This window comes from Rhipicephalus microplus, chromosome 2 (assembly GCF_043290135.1).
Source record: "Rhipicephalus microplus isolate Deutch F79 chromosome 2, USDA_Rmic, whole genome shotgun sequence".
NCBI classification, from domain to species: Eukaryota; Metazoa; Arthropoda; class Arachnida; order Ixodida; family Ixodidae; genus Rhipicephalus; species Rhipicephalus microplus.
The window spans coordinates 211280933-211301345 of NC_134701.1; the positions used below are offsets into that span (position 1 = coordinate 211280933).

General features: G+C 46.6%; 1 protein-coding gene across 2 annotated transcripts in view; it reads left to right on the plus strand.

Moving 5' to 3' along the window:
- LOC119169574 (kelch-like protein 8) overlaps positions 1 to 20413 on the plus strand; it is a 79568-nt gene that overhangs the window by 16891 nt on the left and 42264 nt on the right. Inside the window, exon 2 of one of the 2 annotated variants that reach the window (XM_075875491.1) lies at positions 12840 to 13093. The exons of the other annotated variant lie outside the window; for it this stretch is intronic. The gene's annotated coding sequence lies outside the window, so the exon portion shown is untranslated. The remainder of the gene's footprint in view (positions 1 to 12839; positions 13094 to 20413) is intronic. 2 annotated transcript variants of the gene reach the window in all.

Here is a 20413-nt window from a genome sequence, read left to right on the forward strand (position 1 = left end):
CCCGTAAATCTCAGGACTGAGAAAATCTCTCCCCCAAGTGTCACAGACATCACTGACTGCAAGCTTTTCCGTGAAACATTAGGAAACACTGCATAACCAGGAGAATCATTCATTGCCTGTACTCACTGCATCTGTTGGCCTGTTCTATTTCGTTTCTTTCTTTTTTTTTTCTTGAGAAAACTATTTTTTGTATGATCTGGAGCAACATTATGTTGCCTCGATTCACTGCACTTTCATTTGTATACGTCATGTATTGTAACCACTCCCCTCTTCCATGCTATTTGGCCCTGAAGGTATTGTGAATAAATAAATATATGAATAACTAAATAAATAAATATAAATATTGGCAGATCCCACGTACAGTGGGAATCAAAGATATGCTCGTCATACTGCCATGTTATGCCATACCAAGTTGGGTACCGATACCATTATTCATACGGCCAGGAGAGATAAAAGTCGTAAGCGGCTAGATAGATAGATAGATAGATAGATAGATAGATAGATAGATAGATAGATAGATAGATAGATAGATAGATAGATAGATAGATAGATAGATAGATAGATAGATAGATAGATAGATAGATAGATAGATAGATACGCTAAAGGTCGCCGAAGTTCGCTAAGAAATGACTCGCATTTAATAAATAAATAAATAAGTAAGAGTGTGCAGTGACGTTGCTACAACCGACGAAGGGCGGCCAGCATCGCGGTTGAATGAACTTCCGGGTAGAAAAGGAGGCGGTCTGTGTCACCGGCGGCGGCCTTCCTTCAGTGAAACCGGACAAAGGGATAAATTGCCGGGGAGGGGCTCACATCGATCGCAGGCACCGGCGAGCAGTGCCGGCACTGCTCACTTGAGAGACACCGGCATAGATGGCGCTCGCTCTTAGCGATTGCGCCCTCGGGGAATAGCCTGGGGAAATGGGGAACAGCTGGGGATAACAGGGTGGTTGACACTCCCTTCTCAACCCTCAAAGAAAACCAGCTACAGTGCGCCTGAGAATGAACTGCGAGTTCGACTCGCAGAGTTCCTTCAAGAGCGAAAAGATTCTTTTCACCACGGGCATTCTCTCTTGGCGAACTGTCAAGCATGCCGTTTTGCATTGGGCAGCTGAGAGAGCCGGCCGGCCGGCAAAGCATCACTCAAGCGTGTGCAAATGTGCAGATCAATACTCGCGAGTGCACGTTTGGCTCGAATGGGCCACTGCGATTCTGCATAATGTATTCTGGGCCATGCGGTTACGTCTCGAGAGTAAATGGATCGGTGACATTTTTGATTTACTGCATGCCGATAGAGCAAGAAAACACGCTTTGCACGATTGCAGCAGAACAAGACTATTTCATCGTAGTTTCCCGTTGGTGAAGACACGCTCCCATTTGGCCATTTTAAAGACGATAGTCTTTCTTGGGGACCATCAACGGAAAAATTTTGGTCTGTCTGTCTGTCTGTCTGTCTGTCTGTCTGTCTGTCTGTCTGTACATTTGTCGGTTTGTCCACCCTAACGATACCTCAAACGGCACCAAACGGCCAACCCCATCCACAGCGCCCACCAACATTGCTCAAGGTTTAGCATTCATAGTTGTGCGATTGTCAATTAAAAAGCAATTATTGCGCATATCTGAGGCGCCACAACAACGCTTCAATGTTTTTTACGTCTGCCTTTATACTAGAAGAGGCACACACAAGTAACTCTAAGGAATGTAGCGTTTAATCGCGCTGCGCTGACAGTGCAACGCCGCGATGCTCAAAAACGTGTTTCCAACGCTTTGCTACGACGTCACGGTGGTGGCACCTGCCCGTCACTTTGCGTTCTACACCTTATCACCTCCGAGACTGGCGCGCATCTTTCTCCGCGGGCTGCACGCCTTCGTTTTCGAAGATAACTGCTAGATGGCACTTGTGTCTAACGTACCTAGATGCATTCGTTCGCCTCCGCCACACGCTCGAGGCACTCTAACGCAGTGCCTGCAGAATATTAATAACCGATTTTCTTGCGCAGATTATCAAATAAACGTTTTGTTCACTCTCTCCAGACGCAAGACTATAGTCTTGATTGATTGATTTGTGGGGTTTAACGTCCCAAAACCACTATCTGATTATGAGAGACGCCGTAGTGGAAAGCTCCGGAAATTTTGACCACCTGGGGTTCTTTACCGTGCACCCAAATCTGAGTACACGGGCCTACAACATTTCGTCTATAGTTTTTCGACGACATTTACAGTGTAACATGTAAATTTGGGCCGATTTTTTTTTCCCCAGAAAGTGGTTCCTCTCTGCTCGTAGCAACATCGAAAAGAAAACAGTATACTTCCTACTCCGAGTTTTGAAATTCTGGTTCGAATGACGCGTTGAAAAGCCGCATTCGATCTTTTGAATACCTTCAGCAGCTATGTAAAGAGAGAGAGAGAGAGAGGGGGTGGGGGACAATATGAGGAATGTATAGAGATTAACTAGGCTACGTATAGTTTGCTACCCTACATGTGGGGAGAGGTAAATATGGGAGTAAAAGAGAGAAGAGGACATGGACATAGCACACCACACCCACGCCGCACACAGTGCAGGGTTTCACAGGTGGTCGCTCAGTGATGTTGCCCTCAAGAATTTGAAAAGAGCTCGTGTGGCTTTCTGGTGTTATGATCGGCCACCCTGACATGGCACGGCTTGGACGTGAGACGGTTTCGGGACAGCGCTCCCAGAGGTGAACCACAAGCGACAACGACACGCAAGCTATACTTGGAATTTCGCGGCGCAGCCGTCTCTCCTCAAAGAACCCTTTGAACTTGGCCGACCGACTGGTGACCTATGAAAGGCTGTTTACAACCAAAACAGCTTAAAAAGGGTGGTTATCTCTGTACGTCTTTGTTCGTTGGAGGGCCGTGGACAATAAGCCAAGCGATGAGAACCGTCTGCGGATGCATTTTCCACGTTCTCCGTGGTGCCTAATACTGCTGTTTCCACAAGTCGTGGTCTGCCTGGCGCCGCATACTCATCACTGCAACGGTCTACAGAGTTGATTTCCACGTGGGACTCAATGTCTTCATGCTGTGCTGTGTCGTGCGCGGTGTGCAGTGTTTTCTCCCTCACCATGGGCTGAACTGGGCGTGCCTCTTCCCCCTTTCGTGGGTTGGGAAGGAGGCGGAGTTTCACCTTCCCCTTTCGGGGGCGAAAGTGAATATGGCAAAATTTATCGGACTGTCCTGGCCTCCATTGCTTTTTTTTTTCCTGCAGGGAACCCCGGGAAGGCCAGGAAATAAAATGCGAGTGCCGAGGCGCTCCTGTCAAGTTCTCAAAAGTTCCGAGAAGCTCACAGAAGCTCGAGGGCTTCCATGATGCTAACCCATCATGTAGAAACACGCTACCTGTAAATAATGTAAATAAAAGTTACTGTTAGCAGCTCCCGGCTCCTCTCCTCGACATCTCTCCGAGACTCTGGCTGGCTCCGGTCCTCAGGGCAGACCCCCGAACACATCACTGGGCTGCTGAGCTTAAAGATCACTCACGAAAGATCTTTCATGAGTAAAAGGATGATCATCCAGTCTCCTCAAGGCACACTGGAGAGTCCGGCGTTCTTGTTCAAAGTTGGGACAATGGCATGCAAGCGCATTTATGACAGTTTGGGGAAGGAGAGTCATTTATACCAATGCGATAACTGAATGAGCTGGTAAAGGCTATGCTGACCCACAACCGACACAGCATTGCAGCTACGTCACAGCGATGTAGGTTAAACTCGTGCTATGCAAAGGGAAACTAAGCAAATGCACGCAAAATCAAGCTGACTTCAACACGACAGTAATGCGGTAGCCATGGCTAACGGAAAAGGCACAAGTTGCTCACTGCGCAAGCGCGAGCGAGAAGTAAATGATGGAAAATAAAACAATAAGGCTCGATGTACAAGACCTATTTTCATCAAAGAGCGATTCCATGGAGACAAAAACGAGAAAAAAAATCACAGCATATCTACGAAGTGCACGATGAGGAGTGGGGCCAAGCGTCCGTCTGTCCGTTCGTACATCCGTATGTGCGACCATCCGTGCGTCCATTTGTCCATGCATCCGTCCGTCTGGCAGTGCACCGAATTCGCTCATTTATCGCACATCACCTCTGCCAGATGGGAGGCGGCAATCCGCAGCTCGTCCTTGGCAGATCAGCTCTGGGCTGTCCACCAAGCCCGCGAGGCGGCTGAGGAGCTTGGCATCTCAGTCCCCACGTGGGAGCTGCCCGCAACACAGTGATCTGTGTTTTGGAGGACCAAATAAAAGTTTATCCAATCCAATCCGTCCATCTGTGTGTTCGTCCGCGCGTCCGTTCATCCGTGCATCCGTCCATGTGTCTGTCTGTCACTCCATCCGTACGTCCATCCAGTGAACAGTCAAAGTGCCGCCATCTCGCACCTTTTCCTTATATATTCAGCATTTAGAAGTACCGCCATCCAGCAGACATTCCAGGGACTAAACGAGAGGTGGCACTCGCACATGGCCTGCGCTTCCTGTCTACTTCGCACCTTTCACCACCTCTATTTCATGGCCATATAGTTCACTATATTCATGGCACTGCGGCCTTCTGATACTAGCTTTTTTAAGTAAGCATCAAATTCAGGGCGAATTTTATCGAAGATTAAGTAACCAATACTCGTCTCTGTAAGTTATTACATCAGAAACAACTATCTTTTTAATCATGATTAACTTGCGCGGGTTCCCTCCTCAATTGGAAAGGGTGTGCACGTGCCGCTCCTCTAGTCCGGCCGTGGAAGTGGCTTCCTGCTACTACTAGGGCGACTACTACATACATCACGGACACAGGACCAACGGAATAGGGAGCTTCGCCCTCAAAAATTGGCGCCCGCCTCTTCCCATGGGGAGAACTCGAGTAAATGCGTCGCAGAGTGGTGGGGGTGTCGAGTGAATGTTGCGTCATTGGTTATGGTTCGGGAATGCCTAATTGTCATTTCGCCTTTATTATTCTTATTTATTGAATGAAAGAGAAGCGAAGAAAAGGAGTGAAAAGTTAAAGTGTGCCTCTATTGCTTGGCGCTGTCTTTGTATCTCTGTATTGGAGGCAGAAGAGAAGCCATTGACCGGATTCCGAACGCGCGCTGCGCCGCTCATATACACACCGCCCGCGCTCGAGGGAGACAAGGCGAAGCACGAGACGAGCCGAACATGCGCACTAGTGGTGTGGACGGCGGCCGAAGCGCAACATCGTGCGAAGAAATGATGTCCTGGTCATTGATAGTTGAAGAGTGTATATATATATATATATATATATTGCCACGAGGAATTGTTAAGGCGCAGTACAACGCAGACGTTGTTAAAAGAGGAACGCTGACGGCATCGCTACGACTCATGAAGCCCGCCGGAAGGCACGAGCCGGCCCAGCCTGTGCACGAGCTGCTACCGAGCAGCGGAAAAAGAAGAGAAGAAGAGGACGACGAGCGTTCGCTGCTTTCTCCCAGCTACTGTGTAGTTCTTTTGGCTTTGGGCACAAGTTCGCCCTTATTAAACCTTGTAAATAGGACGTCCCGGTTGTGAGGTTGTTATATCCGTTACATTTTCTGGTGGAGGAGCTGGGTACATGATTCCGAGCCCCACGCAAGAGCGAAGTCCAAGCACTGACCAGCCGCAACCAGTGGAGCTTACACCGGTGCACCAACGAGTCAGCCGCCGTATGCGAGGAGAGTTGCCAGAATTTGGGCCACTCCCTTCTGTATCAAGGGCATCGGTGACGGAGACAAGCGCCGCCACCACCATGACGAGCCAAGTTACGCCGGCACAACTCATCGTAAGCCAACCGGTCATCCCAAAGGTGTTTCATGGTGACCCATACGAGGACGCCGAAGACTGGTTAGAGCATTTCGAGAGAGTGGGAAATCTAAATCAGTGGAACGAGGAAGGCAAGCTGCGTAACGTCTACATTGCGTTGGAAGACTCTGCACGAGTGTGGTACGAAAACCACGAGGCATCTCTGACGTCGTGGCAAGAGTTTCGGCGGCAGCTACTGAGTACGTTCGCCAACAGTGATCGCCGGGAAAAGGCGGAAGCAGCTCTCCGCACACGGATTCAACGAACGAACGAAACTGTCGCGATGTACATCGAAGACATGTCCCGCCTTTTCAAGCGAGCTGATCCTGGCATGACGGAAGACAAGAAAGTGCGCCACCTCATGCACGGGGTAAAGCAAGAATTGTTCGCGGGACTCATCCGCAATCCGCCCCGTACTGTTGCTGAGTTTCGGTCGGAAGCAACAACCATCGAAACGACGCTTCAGCAGAGAGCCCGACAGTACAACCGCGACGTAGCCGGTGCATCCGCAGGAGTCTACTCAGCAGGCGTCGTGGATAATCTTGACACATTGCGCGAGCTCGTCCGGTCTGTTGTCAGGGAAGAATTAAGGAAACTGCAGTCACCTGATGTCACCCCCGAGCTGTCTCTTGCTGAAGTTGTCCGAGACGAAATTCGACAGGCCATGCGGGAGCCGCGGAGTGATGTGCCGGCGACACGACGGGCGGTAACGTACTCCGAGGTGCTCAGGCGACCTACTCTGCACTGTTCGCCGATCGAGACACCAAGTACTTATGTGCAGACAATGCGCAGCCCGCCTGAAATCGTAGAGGCAACACGCACTCCACCTCGTGCGAGAGAGATGATGCCACGGAAGAGCGATGTGTGGCGAGATGCCACACGTAGGCCCTTGTGTTTCCACTGTGGAGAGGCTGGCCACCTGTACCGATTCTGCCGATATCGTCAAGCTGGTCTTAGGGGATTCGCCATCAATGCACCGTGTCCGCGAAACGGCGAAAGACCTTCCGAGATTGAAGAATACCTATGCTCACGTCGGGAATTTGACCCGCCTCGTCGTCATCAACCACGCTCACCATCCCCTATGCGCTACCGCTCGTCTAGCCCACGTCCCTTCCCAAGCACGTCTAGGCAGCGTTCGCCTAGCCCAAATCCGGGAAACTGAAGAGGGCGACCTGTGGAGGCGAGGCCGCTGGCGACTTGGGATGTGAAGATCCTCCACTGCGGTACGAGCCTGATAACGACGACTGTTTCCAGGTAAAGGAGTGCAGTACAGAGAAAATTACTTCAGACTTGCCGTTGGTGATTGACGGACTAGAGCTCAATGCTTTGATCGATACTGGTGCGGATTATTCTGTGATAAGTTACGAATTAGCGAAGCGACTCAAGAAAGTTCTGACCGAATGGGGTGGACCTCAAGTACGTACTGCAGGTGGTCACCTCATAACCCCTTCCGGCCGATGTACCGCAAGGGTCATGATACGGGGCTTCACTTACGTCGGTGACTTTGTCGTCCTGCCTGTGTGCTCGAGGGAAGTGATACTGGGAATGGATTTCCTACAAGCTAATGGTGCGATTATCAATTTACAGAGGTCGAGCGTGTCCTTTTCGACGGAGCAAGCTTTAAAGGTAGCACGATCAGATGAACGATGTACCACTCCACTGCGCGTCGTCGACGATGATGTGACTGTACCGCCACGGAGCAGTATAATGGTTCTCGTGCATAATGATGCATTCAGCGACTACGAGGGTGTGGCGGAGAGCAACGTGGATGTTTTCTTGAAAAGAGGCGTTTGTGTGGCACGAGGGATTATCCAGCTGCGAAACGGGTGCACAGACATCCTCTTGACGAATTTCGGTAACGAATTCCAGCACATCGCAAAAGGGACGGCAATAGCGTTTCTTCATGAGTTCTGTGAAGTGACAGAAATATGCAGTCTTGAAACGACGTCACCGAATGTGAAACTACCATCTGATGCCTGCGACACAATATACGTAAATCCTAATCTTTCAGAGATTCAACGTCAACAGCTATACGACCTCGTGCGGGAATTTGGCAGCTGTTTCTCCAACAGTTCAAAGGTACGGCGCACGAGCATTACAAAACACAGGATCATAACGGACGAGACAACCAGGCCGGTATGCCAGCACCCGTATCGTGTTTCCCCTAAGGAAAGGGAAGTCATCAAGAAGCAGGTACGAGAAATGCTTGAAGATGATGTTATCCAGCCTTCTAACAGCCCGTGGTCATCTCCCGTGGTGCTTGTCAAGAAGAAGGATAACACGCTACGGTTTTGTGTCGACTACAGGAAACTGAATGCTGTGACTAAACGGGATGTATATCCCCTTCCACGCATCGACGACACGTTAGATCGACTTCGGTGTGCCAAGTTCTTCTCATCACTAGATCTGAAAAGTGGATACTGGCAGATCGAGGTTGATGAACGTGATCGCGAAAAGACTGCTTTTGTTACCCCGGACGGACTTTACGAATTTAAGGCTCTCCCGTTTGGTCTCTGTTGTGCGCCGGCAACGTTCCAACGCATGATGGACACTGTGCTTTCCGGATTGAAGTGGCAGTGTTGCCTAGTGTACCTAGACGACGTGGTCATCTTCGCGGCTACATTTGAGGAGCACATCAAGCGCCTTCGGTCAGTGTTAGAGGCAATCCGTTCGGCAGATTTGACAATCAAGCCAGAGAAGTGCCGATTAGCTTTCGAAGAGCTTCGTTTTCTTGGGCATGTCGTCAGCGCCCAAGGTGTTCGCCCTGATCCTGATAAGACGGCCGCCGTCGCAAGGTTTCCGGTGCCAACAGACAAAAAGTCAGTACGGAGATTTCTAGGTCTATGTGCGTACTATAGACGATTTGTGAGAAATTTTTCAAAGATCGCAGAACCCTTAACGAGACTTACGAGAGAAGATGTGCCTTTCCAGTGGCAAAACGAGCAACAAAGCGCCTTCAACGAATTGAGAAAGAGGTTAGAAAACCCCCCGATTCTTTCTCACTTTGATGACCAGCCGACACGGAAATACACACAGATGCCAGTAACATCGGCCTTGGATGCGTTCTAATACAGTGGCAGAAAGGTGAAGAAAAAGTGATAGCTTATGCCAGTCGGACTCTAACAAAAGCAGAGACAAACTATTCGGCCACGGAAAAAGAATGCCTTGCCGTCGTCTGGGCCATCAGTAAATTTCGGCCGTACCTATATGGTAGACCATTCAAGGCAGTCAGCGATCACCATGCGCTTTGCTGGCTGGCGAACATAAAGGAACCATCTGGACGACTAGCAAGGTGGAGCCTCAGACTGCAAGAATACGATATAACCGTCGTATACCGATCTGGCAAAAAACATACCGATGCCGACTGTTTGTCACGGGCTCCTACAGACACACCACTATCAGAAGAAGACGACTTTCCGTTCGTAGGAATTGTCGAGACCACTCAAATAGCCGAACTCCAACGTACAGACAAAGAATTACTCCCGCTTATCGAACACCTGCAAGGAATTGACGTACAAGTACCCCGTATATTTTCTCGAAGCCTCGCATTGTTCTGCCTCCGAGGAAACGTTCTCTACAAGAGAAACTTCAAGCCCAACCGCGAAAAGTTCCTGCTTGTCGTTCCAGCAACTATGCGACAAGAAATACTTCGAGCGTGTCACGATGAGCCCACATCTGGACATTTGGGTGTGACGCGAACGCTTGCAAGGATCAGTCTCCATTATTATTGGCCCAAGCTACTAGCTTCAGTGCAACACTACGTCAAAACATGCCGCGAGTGCCAAAGACGAAAAACACCACGTTCTAAACCAGCGGGCCTTCTACAACCTATAGATCCACCGAAAGCGCCTTTCCGCCAAGTTGGAATGGACCTCCTTGGACCCTTCCCGACATCTTTACTCGGCAAGAAATGGATCGTTGTGGCCACTGATTATTTAACTAGATACGCCGAAACAGACTCTTTGGAACGAGGAACGGCAGCAGAAGTGGCCCAATTCTTCGTACACAAAATAGTCCTGCGACATGGCGCTCCAACGGTTGTAATCACCGATCGCGGAACGGCTTTCACGGCGCAACTTTTGAAGTGCCTGCTCAACATGACTCACACTGTTCATAGGAAAACCACTGCATATCATCCTCAATGCAATGGCCTGACCGAACGCCTTAACAGAACTTTAGCGGACATGATATCCATGTATGTGGATGTCGAGCACAAAAAGTGGGACGAAATTTTACCATACGTCACTTTCGCCTACAATACGGCTGTGCAAGAGACCACCAAAATCACCCCATTTGAACTAGTTTACGGTCGTGCTGTTACCACAACACTGGATGCTATGTTACCAATAGACCAAGATGACTACCCCCCCGATCTTGACGACTTTCTACAAAGAGCGGAAGAAGCCCGCCAGTTAGCAAGATACCGAATACGCCACCAACACCGCATCGATGCCGACCGCTACAACCGAGGAAGACTTGACACGCGATATGACGTTGGCGACAAAGTGTGGATATGGACTCCAGTACGACGACGAGGCCTCTCCGAAAAACTCATTTCACGGTATTTTGGCCCCTACGAGATCGTACAGCGACACAATGACCTCGTCTACGAAGTCAAGCCTGCAGGCCACCTGCATTCGAGGCGACGCAATCCCACGGAGCGTGTACACATTGTACGGATGAAACCGTACTACGACCGATTCCAAACCTAGCCACCCCAATACCTTGACGTACTGCAACCTCATTTTTACAAACTTGCACACACAAAAAAAAAAAAAAAAAAACAGCCTCATCGCAAGCATCGGGGCGATGCCGCTTGAGAGGGGGGATAATGCCACGAGGAATTGTTAAAGCGCAGTACAACGCAGACGTTGTTAAAAGAGGAACGCTGACGGCATCGCTACGACTCATGAAGCCCGCCGGAAGGCACGAGCCGGCCCAGCCTGTGCACGAGCTGCTACCGAGCAGCGGAAAAAGAAGAGAAGAAGAGGACGACGAGCGTTCGCTGCTTTCTCCCAGCTACTGTGTAGTTCTTTTGGCTTTGGGCACAAGTTCGCCCTTATTAAACCTTGTAAATAGGACGTCCCGGTTGTGAGGTTGTTATATCCGTTACAATATATATATATATATATATATATATATATATATATATATATATATATATATATATATATATATATATATATATATATATATATATATATATATATATATATATAGTCTAGTAGATCCTCCGTGAGTGGTCACAACGTGGTTTATTTCGACGTTTCGGCCTAGAGTCTGGCCTTCATCAGGAATAATATATATATATCAACACGTCTCAAAAAAAGCTATCAGCTGTCGTAGGATTCCCTTCCTGATTACCGCAGGTCCTTCAAAATGCACGATGTCTTCAAAGATTGCGTGCTCGAGGCCTTCCTTTTTCAAGCCGAGGAAAAAAAAGAAAAAAAAACTTATTTCCCGCTTCAAACGATGGGCATAACATTGAATGTAAACATTCGACAGAAGGTTGTTACTCGAGTCGTGGCACATACGGAGGACAGCCCATAATATCAACCACTCTCTCGGAACCCTTCCCCCATGTGTATTCACACGGACTGCACTCCCCGGAAAAACGAGAGAGAGAGAGAGAGAGAGAGAGAGAGAGAGAGAGAGAGATGTAATTAGCCACGCCGCGAGTGCTTTGAAAACGCCGCTGCTACATAGCCTCTGCAGTCCCCCCTGAGGAAGGAACCAAGTCGGTTCCGAAACGTCGGGTTTCTTCAAAACATTTGGTTGGAGTCTAAATCATCTCCCAGTGGGCATAACAGCATAACACTTTCTGCATGACTGATATTAACTAATGAGGCGTGACTCTGAGAAGCTTTTCGCCCAGCCTCAGCCTGAGCGTAAGTCTAACATTCATTTATTTGCCGAAAACTGCGTTATATTTCATAAAGTTGCCAGCGCCGATGATCACACTCACCTTCAATCTGATTCAACTATCATAGGTAACTAGACAATGGTTAATGGAACTTAACGTCACTAAATGTAAAGTCATGCGCGTGTCCAGTTCTGCTTACATCATGCACACGTACTACCTTAACAAAGTTCCCCTTGAATGTGTTGACTCATATAGATATCTAGACGCATATAACTTCTAACCTATGTTGGAACACCCACCCCGACTAAGTGACTAAAAATGCTAATCGCACCCTTGGCTATCTACGCGGTAACTTTTCTAATGCCCTCCCATTCTTAAAAATGCTTCTTTATATAACCCTTGTACGCCCAACACTAGAATATGCATGTGCTGTTTGGGATTCTACTACTGACAAACTAATTACCTCTTTAGAACGTGTTCAAAATAACTGAGCTCGCTTCATCTGGTCTAACTACAGATGTGCTGCAAGTGTGTCTGCCATGAAATCCTATCTTTCACTAACATAGCTATCTAATCGTCGCAAAATCGCACGTATCGCTCTTTTCCATAAAATATATTATCATTCATCTCTCAAAAAGAACTAATTTTTCGACCACAATACATATCATCTATAATAGACCATCGTCACAAGGTTGGGCTTGAAACATGCCACACAAAAACATTCTTTCCATCATTCATTCCTCGAACATCCATTGATTGGAACCACCTGGCTGGTGACATCATATCAATTTATGATAATCATCTGTTTAGAAGACCTCTAAGTAGTATTGTAGAGCCGGTTTATCCTTCCTGTGTTTTTCTCTATTTTTTCTCGCTCTACATGTATGTATTCCGTTATTCATGACTACATTTTTATTACGTACATGCCTGTATCCTTAGCACATTTCCTAAATCATTATTTATCATTAGTCTATGAACACTATTTTGTACTTTACTACTATCTAAAACTGTATAATTAGAAGCCTGTGTACTGAAACCATTTTATCTGTTTTTTGTTGTACATTCGTTTATTGTAACCATTCCCCTATTCAATGCCTCTGGTCCTGGCGGCTTTATTAAATAAATAAAATTATAAAAAAGCCTTTCTCCTCTTGTTCCTTCTTTTCTCACGCGGCAGGCGTACAGACGAAAGCCGGCTTTGTTGACTTCATCCGTACAGCGCCACCGTCACGCCTGTGCTAGGCCAGGCGAGCGCCTCCAGGTCAGGCTAACCATCCCGTCAGCAAGGCTTCCGCATCAACCAGCATACCCATTGAAGCCTGCCCCGTGGCTGAGTGCCAGCGGTGTCTGAGGAAGAGACGACGCGGCTACAAATGTTGAACCTGGACTAGAACCCATCTAGTCGACAGGCCCCAGGGACATATAGGAACAGTGAGTGGCGCCATAATATTTCTTGCACAGTGCTAATAACACCACACGTTGACCATTTCAGACGGCACGAAAGGCGTGAGCTGCCCACATTTCACACGTCGTCGGAAAACTGACCAGCTGCCCTCTCTCGATCCCGGCTTGTGTTTTTTGCCTGATCTACTTTGCTTAGAGAGAGGGCTTGGCACTGCTCTCCATGGGCTGCGAAGGTGGTCTTCGGGCAGAAACACATTTACCTATAAGAAATTATGTCACGTAACCAGTGACAATGGGTTATGCCACGGAAGGGCGGATTTGGGTCCTGAAAAGCGTCCACAAAGGTTATGAATCGGGAGTCGACGAAGAGATGACGAAGAGATGACGGGAGTCGACGAAGAGATGTACTAATAGTTCAAGGTGAATAGTGTGAGGATGACAGCGCAATTTTTTGGTTTTCTCGGGCAATCGACTTTGGGCAGTCTAGTCTTGTTATTCCCCGACTGAGTACATGTAGAGCGCGAAGAAGCACTCCGCGACAACTGATCGTACTCAATGTATGAATTCGGCAACTACTCCGCATTCCTCCGATCCCCAGCCCGAAAAAAACAAACTCGTATAGGCTGGTGACCAGACTGGCCCGTGGGATGAGCTTTCCTTTGCCTTCGGAGTCCTGACCACCTTGGTGAAGTACGTGGCATTTCGAAACAGCACACAGTTGATTTGGGGGGCATCTCGTCTTTTCCGTGCTCGCGTCTTTGTCCCAGATAACACCTTACGTACTAATTATTGCACGTCGCGAACTTTTCTTAACACGGGGTGTAGCTGGAGCCGAAGTTTCAACAAGCGGACTAGTCTTTAAAGGGACACTAAAGTCAATTATCAAGTCAACGTTGGTTGTTGAAATGGTGGTCCAGAAACCCCGTAGTGTTACTTTTTTATTTATTTAGAAATACTGTCAACCCTCTATTGAAGGTCATTACAGGAAAAGTACGACACACTGTGCAAACAAATTGGAGATGTCACTATACATCTCACAAAGATAAGTATATAGGTATACATACATACAAATCCATGAAATCTCTGCATTCCAACCGAAAAACAAAAAAAAACGCACACCCTGATTCACAATGCAACAGATAACAATCGCAATAATCCTTACAATAAATCACATAAACGTTAATCACAAATTCATTAAAATCACCCGCATTGACTGTGTTACTCGGTAACCCCTTCCAATCTTCGATGACATCAGGGAAGAAAGCATGACGGTACGCCTTCGTTCGCGCAAAGTAAGGTTGCAGTACTCGTGTATGGTTTGCCCTTTCACTTCGTTTGTTCTACGCAGTCATTTCTGTTAATTTTAAACTCACCTTCCAATAATTGGAAAAGAAACTCTAATCTATTTTTACATCTGCGCTTGTGGAGCGTCTCCAGGTCACAGAGTTGTAGCACTTCTGTGACTGAGTCGTTCTGCTTATGTCTCGAGCATATAAAGTGAGCTGCAAGTCGTTGTATGCGTTCAAGTTTATTTACCAGCACTTTTTGATGCGAACCCCAGACAATACTGACATATTCCAGTATCGGCCGTATAAAAGTATTAAAAGCAAGACGTTTTACGCCCACACTTGCACCCTGCAGTTTTTTTTTCTTATTAAGTACAACTTTTGTGAAGCCCTAGAGCAAACATTATCAATATGTGTGTGCCATTTTAGGTTAAGCGTTATTGTGAGACCTAGGTACTTAAACGCATTAACTGTCAACAAGGTGTGATTCCCGATACAGTATTCAAATGGAAGTATTGTTTTTTTTTCGCTAGAAACGTGTGTGACTGTGGATTTAAAAAAATTGATTTCTATTCCCGAAGCTTCACACCATGAGTGTGAAGACATTCGGCAATGTTCAATTGACCTTTGGACATTCGGCAATGTTCAATTTGTCTATCCTACCAGTCACTCACGCGTAAATTAAACAATCATCAGCAAACAGTTTGAGCTTTACATGACGTTTTGATATATCTGCGATATCATTGACATATATCACAAACAATAAGGGCCCAAGAACCGACCCTTGTGGAACCCGAGAAAACATTTCTAGTGAGTTCTCAATTTTAATGAATTGCTTCCTGTCATTTAGGTAGGCTTTAATCCAATTAAGTAAAAGTTGACTGAGTCCTGCACATTGAAGCTTATACAGTAATCTGTCCCGAGGTACCTTATCGAAAGTCTTAGCGAAATCTATGCAGATGACATCAATTTGTTCATTCATATCTAAAGCTGTCGCATAGTCATGAATAGTTTCAATAAGCTGTGTTGTAGTCAAGACTTTACTCCTAAACCCATGCTGATGAGGATAAAAATAAATTATATTTTCCAGGAATGTGATGATATGCTTCACAATGACTTGTTCAAATACTTTGCAGCAGATAGATGTGGGCGACACGGGACGGTAATTATTGGCGGACAACCGATCACCACTCTCAAACACAGGGACAGCTGTGCGCCAGTCAGATGGCACTGAACTAGCACAAATAGAATATTGAAAAATGACTTCCGTGTAGTGAGATATCCACTCCGCATAACGCTGCAAAAAAAAAAAAAACGGGGGGAGGGGGTAGTTCATCAGGCCCGCAAGCTTTTTTTTTAGAATCAAGAGACAATTAAGAGACTCTTCAATACTCATTCCCGACTGATAGTATAATCTCACCCGTCGGCTCAGATAATTGGCAGATTACATCCTCTGTCTCAGTGTGATATCTGCGTCTTGTAAAAGCTGACTGAAAGAGAATGTTAAGATATCTGCAATATCAACATTCTGCGTCACGATTTCATTTCCACGTTTCAGCTGGCCAATTTTATCGCGCCTATCGGACATATAAAGCCAAAACTTGCGAGGTGAATGTTTAATGAAAGAACTCAACTTTTGACCAAAAAAGAAAAAAAAAAAGCACGCTTAGATCCCTACAAGTCTTTCTTCAATTCTTTTCATACACCCCGCCGCGGTGGTCTAGTGGCTAAGGTACTCGTCTGCTGACCCGCAGGTCGCGGGTTCGAATCCCGGCTGCGGCGGCTGCATTTCCGATGGAGGCGCGAATGTTGTAGGCCCCTGTGCTCAGATTTGGGTGCACGTTAAAGAACCCCAGGTAGTCGAAATTTCCGGAGCCCTCCACTACGGCGTCTCTCATAATCATATAGTGGTTTTGAGACGTTACACCCCACATATCAGTCAATCAATTCTTTTCGTACACGTGCTATATCCTCGGGGCCATGGTTTCTTTTCCTCCGCAGCCTCTTTAACTTTTGCTTCTTATGACTAATATCTCGTGTTATCTATGGATTGCGCTTTTTAGTCTGCTTTACTCTACTTTGAAAGAATTAGTCGATGCAATATTTAATAGTAACTTTAAAACATTGCAACAATTCTTCAACTGTTTCGCCCTCGGATGCGTGCTCAAAATGACCAAATGAATACCCCAGCATGTCAAGACTTGAAGTGTCATCTGCGTACGTGTAATTTTTACTTGCACGGCCTTATAGGTTCTAGCTCGTGAAACACTCGGTGGAATAGTAACAGAGGCCAATCTATCATAAGAAATTCGCTCATCAACACAGATATTATAATTGCACATTTTGTTAGAAAAGGAACACCAGGTCCAACACTGACCGAGACGAAGATGTTATCCGTGTATATTAGCGCACTATTTTGGTTAAGTTATGAGCAAACAAAATTTCCAACATCGCCCCGCCGCGGTGGTCTAGTGGCTAAGGTACTCGGCTCCTGACCCACAGGTCATGGGATTGAATCCCGGCTGCGGCGGCTGCATTTTCGATGGAGGTGGAAATATTGTAGGCCCGTGTACTCAGATTTGGGTGCACGCTAAAGAACCCCAGGCGGTCAAAATTTCCGGAGCCCCCCACTACGGCGTCTCTTATTATCATATAGTGCTTTTGGGACGTTAAACCCCACATATCAATAATATCAATCGATTTCCACATCTTTTCACCACTATCAATCTAGAGTGTCCAGGCAAAACGGCGTCCCAGTTAATTCGGGGCAGATTAAATTCTCCAGTAAGATTTAGCCTGGTGTTCCCATTTACATGGACACAAAGGAAGTTATTAAATTTATAAAGATTGTCTCATGATGTTGCAGGTTGTCTATACACGACACCAAGAAGGTATACTGTTTTAAGAGATGCTTATTCTACAGCACATCGTTTCTGGTACAATGCTTTGAACATGTGCAGCCACAACAGTTCTTTACTATGATGGCAACCCCGCCCCCTTGCGAGTCCCTATCAGATCTAAAGATTTTGTAGCTTTCTGGCACAATGCAGTTATCAGGGACACAACTGTGTAGCCATGTTTCAGTTATGGCCACCACATGAGAGAGAAAGGGAAGTTTATTGTACACTTAACTTGTACGTACACAAGTGAAACATCAAAAACAAGTAAAGACAGTGTATAGATCTTACAAATGAGCCCCAAAATCTAATTGATCACTGGGTATCCAAATGTTACAAGTGAAAGGAAAAATTAAAAAGAAAGGAATCAAGTTAATCACAATTAACAGGATAACACTTATGCAGGCATACTAGAGTGGGCGCATGGCTAGTACGGGACAACTGGAAATCTCAGCTGTCCCCCTCTTACTTTGAAGAAACGTGTGTGCCATCGTCGAAGGTAGGCATCTTCGCCGTGTGTTTCCAGCTGCTGATCTAGGTAGTTCCACCCAATGAGCCGTATTTTCTGTAGTGTGGGATAGGCGTCTCTATGCGGATTGTGCCGTACTTCCGCTAAACAGCGTCGCCGTCACAGTACGTACAAGGTTACTGTAAAGACCAGTCTTGCAAACAGCCCACGTTCTGTTCCTATGCGCGCCGTGCGAAAGCCAAAGAGGCGTTGTACCATGCGTCAGACGCCCCTTGCCACCGAGCACTGAAACAGAGCATGTTGGGTCGCCCTTTTGCCGCAGTTTGAGCAGCGGTCACTTGGAATGACTGCCCAATGTGATAACCGATCACGCGTAGGCAATGCCCTCCATCTTCTCAACCAGTCAAATTTGCGCACCTGGTTAGGTACGCGATTGCAACGCCATCGTTTCCATTTTTTTCGTGCAGGATGCTGTTGCTTCCTTTTTGCTCAGTGTGCTACTTGTCACCATTTTGCTTATTTCCTACGATGAAACATCTTCCAGACTGCATGAACCTATTGATTCCACTGTTTGTTTTAAGCCACTGGCAGCTCTGTAAAACTTAAGCGGAATTTCTGCTCGTGGCCCGATGTACGGATTGGCCGTGAAAGTACCTTTTAGTGTACTGCTCCAGTACATCAAGAACCTGCATGTACCCGGGGTAGTTGCTGTCATCGAAGAGCTTCTGTGTTGTTTTTGCAGCCAGTGCTCTCGTGAATGTTGGTATGTCTGGAGGCTCAAGCCTCCACGGTTTGTGGGAAGCTGTAAAAATTTCCTCTGTACCTTTGCTGGTTTTCCTACCCAAAGGAAGGTCCCCGCCATAGAGGCGAGGCGTCCTGTAACACAGCGAAGAGGAAGGGCGATGTGTACTATGTAGAACGCAAAAGGCATGCCTGTGTCTTGATGACTGTTGCTTTTGCCGTTAGTGACAGATTAAAATGAGTGGCTGCTGCTATGACATCGGTGGATCTCCTAAGTACGTCATCCCAGGTCTTTTTTAAGACATCTCCTTCCTCAAAGTAAACGCCTAACACCTTAACAGCTTGAACGTATTTTACGTCTCCTGGCAACGGTTCTCTGAAGCCTCCAAAGCACAATGCCTTGCGTTTCGTGGTGCTTAAAAGAGCACCAGACAGATAAGAATACTCAGCGAAAATGCCAAGGAAGGCAATATTATAGCGAGACAAGTTACGAAAAAATACCGAAATATCATCGGCGTATGCGACAATTTTGAAGGTTTCCTTGCCTGGAATTGGGAAACCCACCATGCGCTCGCAGTTTCCAACCTTCCTAATCAACGGCTCTAGAGACAAAATGAATAATACCGGGGACAACGGACAGCCTTGCCTCATCCCTTTTTTGGAATGGCAAAGCTTCTGGTCACTTCATTGTTGAAATACAGACAGCTTGATAGATCCTGATAAAGTATTTCTACCAGTCTCACATACTGCTCTGGGAGGCCAAAGATGCGCAAAATAGCGAAAAGATACCCATGTTCTACTCTATCAAATGCTTTGGCCTGATCAAGAGAAATATATACTCCTGAGATCTGTTTTTCTTTGGCATATGTGAAGAGGTCTCTGATGATTGTAAGAGGTACGAAGACGGAACGTCCTGGTACTGCACATGACTGCAAGGGGGACACAATCTCTTCCAAGAAAGGCCGCAGACGCCATGATAGCAGCGTGGCTACTAAATTATAGTCTGTGTTTAGCAGGGTAATGGGCCTCCACGATTTAGGATCTGACGGCTCCATACCCTCTTTCAGCAATAGAATCACCCTTCCTTCACAGAAGGACTGCGGTTTTTGGCCATCCCGCAACAAAATATTCACAAGATCAGGCGGTGATCGCATCTCCCAAGATATCAAAGAAACGCAGATAGAATCCCGTAAGTATTCCGTCTGGGCCTGGTGACGTGGACGTATTAATTGATTTTAGGGTGTACCATACTTCTTCTTTATCAGTTTCTGCATATAATACTAAACCGTCTTCCGAGCCTAGCGATAAATTCTTTCAATCGTATGGATTCCTATACCAAGGGTTTCTATACCAAGGGATCGCATCAACCACGGCTTTCTTCAAATCAGCAGCTGAAGCTCCCTTGCTTTCGGGACCACCAAAAACCAGAAGATTATTGCATCGACTGCGGTTATCATAATCTGCAAATTTAGCAACTTGTTCTTGTACGATATGCTCTAGGATCTCAATTCATTTGTTCACTTCCTGTATTACCGTAATATAGTCACTTAATTTTTCAGTTTTAGCATTCAATGCACCGATTTATTCCCTTAGCGCGTCTATTTTACGGTAAGGGGCCCCTTGGTTATCTAGAATAGCTTGTAGCATTTGATTATTAGTAGACTCAGGGTTTTCCTCTACATCGCCCGACAGCAAGAACGAAATCGTTGTACAGCAATGACAAAGAATATTGAAACATCTACCAGGGCACGGTACTAGTAACAAAAGTCGATTGTCACTTCTATAACAAACAACATTCGTAAAGTAACCAATCTGCATAGGTACAAGCAAAGTCTTAGGCATGTTGTTCGTTGGATGCGTGCCGTGTCTTCTGAAGAATCTGCTGTCCTGCTGGTCCTTTAGTAGATCCAGTGTGCCAAGGAAGGGCCTATTTTCAAATAAAATCATGTTTTAG